Genomic DNA, 5,846 nt, shown 5'->3' with positions numbered 1-5,846 from the left:
AGTATAGATTGGTTAAGAATATACACTCCAGAGCCAAACCGCCTGGGTTCAAACCCGGCCTCCATCACCTATCAATTGTGAAACTGTTTACTTTATGTAAGAATTAAATGAGAAAGTAGACGTACAAGCATACAACTATGCTCTATAAATGATGGCTATTAAGGCACTAATATCCAGTAGATACCAGCCATGTGGAAAATGCTTTAAATTGCTTTTCTAGTAATTGAGACAGGTATATGTGATTTTAGCCACACTCCTATTGTGTATTTTATCTTCTCCGCAGATAGAAGTTTCTCTAACATCAACTGCCTAAGTGTCATGCTCTAACAAGCAAAAACTTCTCTTCCTCTCTGCCATCTGCTTGGCAGCTGCAAAGCAGAAACCATGCATGAATGTGTCTCCATCCATGTTGGCCAGGCTGGTGTCCAGATTGATAGGGACTGCTGGGAGGTCTATTGCCTGGAACACAGCATCCAGCCCAGTGATCAGATGCCAAGTAACAAGACCACTGGAGGAGGAGATGACTCCTTCAACATCAAGAGCTCTTCAGTGAGACAGGTGCTGGCAAGCATGTGCCGAGGGCAGTGTTGGTAGACCTGGAATCCACAGTCATTGATGAAGTTCGCACTGGCACCAATAGCCAGCTCTTCCACCCTGAGCAGCTCATCACAGGCAAGGAGATGCCACCAATAACTATGCCCAAGGGCACCACAACATTGACGAGAAGATTACTGACCTTGTCTTGGACCGATTTCAGAAACTGGCCAACCAGTACACAGATCTACATGGGCTTCTTGGTTTTCCCCAGCTTTGGAGGGGGAACTAGTTCCTCTGCTGATGAATCATCTCTGTGGATTATGGCAAGAAGTCCAAGCTAGAGTTCTCCAATTTTCCAGCCCCACAGGTTTCCACAGCTGTAGCTGAGCCCTACAATTCCATCCTCACTATCCACAACAACCTGGAGCACTCTGATTGTACCTTCAGGGTAGACAGTGAGGCCATCTATGACATCTGTTGTAGGAGCCTTGATATTGAACACCCAACCTACAGTAGCCTATATAGGTTGATAGATTAAATTGTGTCCTCCATCACTGCTTCCCTCAGATTTGATGGAACCCTGAATGTCGGTCTGACAGAATTCCAGACGCATCTGGTGCCCTATCCCCACATCTACTTCTCTCTGGCCACATATGCTCCTGTCATCTCTGCTGAGAAAGCCCACCACAAACAGCTTTCTATAGCAGAGATCACCAATGAATCCTTTGAACCAGCCAGCCAGATGGTGAAATGTGACCTTCGCCATGGTAAACACATGGCTTATTGCCTGTTGTACCATGGCAACATGGTTCCCCAAAGATGCTAATGCTGCCATTGCCACCATCAAGACCAAGTGTACCACCCAGTTTGTGGACTGATGCCCCATTGGCCCCAATGTTGGCATTAATTACCAGTTTCCCACTGTGGTATCTGGTAGAGACCTGGCCAAAGTACAGCAGGATGTGTGCATGCTGAGCAGCATTGCTGAGGCCTGGGTCTGCCTGAACCACACGTATGACCTGATGTATGACAAGTGTGCCTTTGTTCACTGGTATGTGGATGAGGGTATGAAGGAAGGAGAGTTTCCCAAGGCCTGTGAGGACATGGCTGCCCTTGAGAAGGATTATGAGGTGGTTGGTATGGATTGTGTTGAAGAAGAGGAAAAAGAACAAGTTTAAAAAGTCACATAGGTGCTGCTTTTACAGGGAAGCTTAGTCTGTTTTAAACATTGAAAAGTGTGCTCTGATCAGTTAATTTGTATGTAGCAGTATATACTCTCACATACAATTACTGGCCTATATTTTAAAATACAATGCTTTATTATAGACCCAAGCTGTCCATTTCTCTGTTGAGTTTGAATGAAGTATTCCCTGTCTTAAATGGAAAGAAAGAAAGAAAGAAAGAAAGAAAGAAAGAAAGAAAGAAAGAAAGAAGGAAAGACAAAAGAACAGAAAAAAGAAAAGAAAAGAAAAGAAAAAGAAAAGAAAAAAGAAATCAAGAAAGGCAGGCAATATTAGTTTGGATTATAGGAGTATAATCATATCATGTGTCATAGTTAAGCTAATTTACACAAAAATGGTGAAAGCAACCTGATTAGTATACTGCACTAATTGGATTATTCAATTGTACAGTCTTCTGGATATATTTTGTTCTTCCTCTACATATATCTTATCCCTGAGAATACTTTATCAGTGTAACCGTTTATAGGTCTGATAACCAAAACAGAATGTTAAGTTTCATAAGTATAATACCTTACACAAATTGATGTCCCCAGCACTACAGTATACAGTGTGTGACACAGAATAGGTACTCAAAAAATGTCTGTGGAACTGAACTTAAAACAAACAAACAAACTCTTATGGCAGTCATCCATTTAAAGCCAATGAATCCTATTTTTGTTTTTTACCCTCTGATACTCTTTTTGGCCCCTCTGATTTATAAAGAACCTAGAAACATTAAGAATTGATGTTTAAAGAGTCTTTTCAAACTTTTAAATCCCACTAAATCTGTTGCTGCAAGTTTTTTGTTACTTCCTTACATAGTTCCTATGTTCAAACTTTGAAGATTTTCTCAATCTTGCATTATTGGCTGTCGGGAACATCTATCCAAAATCCCCCAGTGCTTCCAGTTACAACCCCAAAACTCATTATTTCCCTATATCTTCACTTTTTTTTTCCTTATGTGCAACACTGTCATCTCTTGGAAGTTGCTCAAATTCTGCACCCATTCTTCATCCCCACTGCATGGTATATGCACGTATCATATTGCTTGGTTTAGACATTTTTGATGGGTGACAATCATCTTGTTATACAAAACTTATGTTTTTCAGTTCATACAGCATACTGGTCCCAAATGATCTCCCTAACCATTGCCCTCCATACTGCCCACTGTACATCGGGGCCCTTCATATAAACACAAGGGTCTTGAGTTTGCCCTCTGTTAAACTTACTTGTCTCATATGCTGATACCCTGCTCACTCACACTTCTCAACAAACACCAAGTGCAATTCCTTATTTAGAATGAGTGTTTCCATTTTGGATGCCAGAGTATTTTCTTTTTAGTCCTCAGCTAGATTCCTCACTTCAGAAATGTTTTCCTAAGCTTACAGATAAAATTAATCACTCTTAGCCTTGCACTTTCAGGTAGCTTCTCTGTGTTTCTATTGCCTCATTTGTCACATTGTCACTTATTTGTTTACATGTCTTTTTCCCCTGGTAGGAGATAGCCCCTGTGTCTGATTCACTCTGAGAATCCCAGCACGCAGCAAAGCTCAATGAAATTTTTTAATTGAATTGAATAATCTCTTCAGTATTGCCTTTATACATACAACACTTTAGCAGTTTCTTGAAAGCAATTTTCAAATGTTATTCTTCCATATACCCTTACCCTAATCACCCTGCTTTCCATGTAGATAGTGATTTAAAAAAACAAAATCAAAATTAAAGTTGTTTATGTTCACAAATGTACACACTTTCTTAGCATTAAATGAAATATCAGAATACCTGGTTCAGTGACACCATTGGTGGTGGTGGTATCATCATACCTGCAAGGCCTTGGGACCTCATTCATGTTAGAAAATTTCATTCAAAATGATTTCATCAGCCATATTTCAGGAGGGGATTTATTCCCACTTTAAGATTGGCTCCATAAGGACTAGATAAAAACTGTATGGCTAACTTTGATTTCTCCTAGAAAAAAGTTTCTAATATTGTTTTTCTTATTACGAATGAATATGGACTTTTTTGGAGAAAAATTTAAAAACACAATCACAAAGAATGTAAAAAGCAAGGAAGTGTATTCCTAATGATTGAGACAGCTGCTACCAACACCTTGGTAGACAAGACTTTTCTAGGGAATGTGTATATCCTGCTGCAGTAAATGCTGCCATTTACTAAACACCTACTCCATGCCAAGCTATCTACATATTTAGCCCAGATGTCAGCTCAGCCCATTTTGGCTCTTAACGTCTTTGTTGGATTGAGCTGAACTCCCGCTCTAGAGCCTAGGACAATTCTACACCTTATTCATTTTTATGAATTTTAGAGAAATTGGTCCTGTGCCTTTGCAAATTGTCCCGGTTTTCATCTTATGTCAATCCAATTCCACAGTTTTAAATTGATCCATTATAATTCCCTCTTAGATATTTTTGTTTGTCCTGCCTTGCTTCAACCAGAGACCACCCAGCCTTTCTCCTTCTGGCCTTTCTCCAGCCCATGATCTCATCCTCTACCCACTTATTTTTATTTTAGGCTCCACACTCTCCTTCCAAAGTTATTTTTAGAGATACTCACGTTTATTTCCTCTTCTTAAGCCTATGACTTAAAGATAATCTTTTGTCAATTAAGCCTGACCTCTGGGTTTTATCCTGTACCACAAATGTATTGATATTTCTTCTAAACAAGAAGAGTAATTAACCAAATAATTCTAGAGGGTAATACTTTTTTCATATCCTTATATAGTATAATATTGTTTAATTCTCACAACATATAATGAAGGTACAATTAGCCCTATTTTACAGGTGAACCAAATGGAGAATAAAATGGATAAGTTATAATAGTGTTTTTAAATGTCTTCTAATACATCCCCACTAGTATATGATTCCTAAAGGTAGAACTTCTGTCCTCTTCTCATTTTTATCTTCAGTGTCTAATCAGGGGCTGAAATATAGTAGGTAGGCAATAAATATTTTTTAAATAAACAAAATCACATGAGAGAATAAGTCCTATTATCCTTTATTACAGTTCTCATGTTGGTTGACATAACAATAGCTTTTGACACTGTTGATGGCTACCCACGCCATAAAGCACTGCCTCCACTTAACTCCCAGAACACTTGCTTCCCTGGCAGCTCGTCAGTATCCTTTGCTGGTTTTTCTCCCTTACTTAAAACCTTGCAACACCCCAGGGCTGTGTCCTTGGTTATCCTCGCTCTTCAATTTACACTAAAGATATTGGTGATTCCATCCAGTCTCATAGCTCTCTCTATATATCAACAATATGCTGGGGACTCTCATTTCTAGGTACAGTCTTGAACTGCCCAAAATTAACTCTGTTAATCCCACAGACCCATCAACACTGTTGGCCAGCTTAACCCAACAACCTTATACTCACCTTATGATTTCTCTCTCACTCCATACCCAATACCTTTAGAAAATCTATTGGCTCTAATATATTCAGCACTCAATTTATCACCACCTCCTCAGCTACCATTCTAAGGTTGAGCCACCATTACTCCTCTTCCAAATAACTACAATGGCTTCCAACTGTTCTGCTTGCTTCTTTCTTTGACACTCCATATACTAATCTTACCACATCAGCCAGAGTGTTTCTGTTACCCCTTTGTTCCAAACACTTTATAATCCTGATTTACACAAATAATAACCATAAAAAACACATTTCTAAAATAATTGGGGGAAATGTGAATGCTTACTGGATATTTGTTAACACCAAGATTTTTATTTTTAGGTATAATAGTGGCTTTATGATTATGTTTAAGACAATGAAGGTCTTTTCTTTCAAAGATATTACCAAATAGTTATAAGCCAAATGATACGATGTCTTGATTCTGCTTTAAAATAATCAGGAATTGAAGGACTGAGCAGGGATACAGAAGAAATAACAATGGTCTTATATCAACATTTTAACTGGATGATGAGGCTCAATCGTACTATCTCTCTACTTTTACATATGCTTGAAATTTTCTATAATAAAGAGGAAAGAAAAATAATTCTCTAATGAATCTCCTTTTCACTCATGGTAAAAGCTAAAATCCCTTCCTGATTGTCCACCCCCCACCCATTTTTCTCACTG

At 38.7% G+C, this 5,846-nt stretch overlaps 1 pseudogene; it reads left to right on the top strand.

Moving 5' to 3' along the window:
- Positions 1-366: 366 nt before the first annotated feature.
- LOC109257832 (tubulin alpha-1A chain-like) lies at positions 367-1,715 on the top strand (annotated as a pseudogene).
- Positions 1,716-5,846: the final 4,131 nt, after the last annotated feature.

The sequence above is a fragment of the Panthera pardus genome, unplaced genomic scaffold (assembly GCF_024362965.1).
Source record: "Panthera pardus isolate Hobbes unplaced genomic scaffold, ASM2436296v1 HiC_scaffold_16, whole genome shotgun sequence".
In the NCBI taxonomy this organism is placed as follows: domain Eukaryota; kingdom Metazoa; phylum Chordata; class Mammalia; order Carnivora; family Felidae; genus Panthera; species Panthera pardus.
The sequence above is the reverse complement of the archived record's forward strand: the minus strand, read 5'-3'. Positions and strand labels throughout refer to the sequence as shown.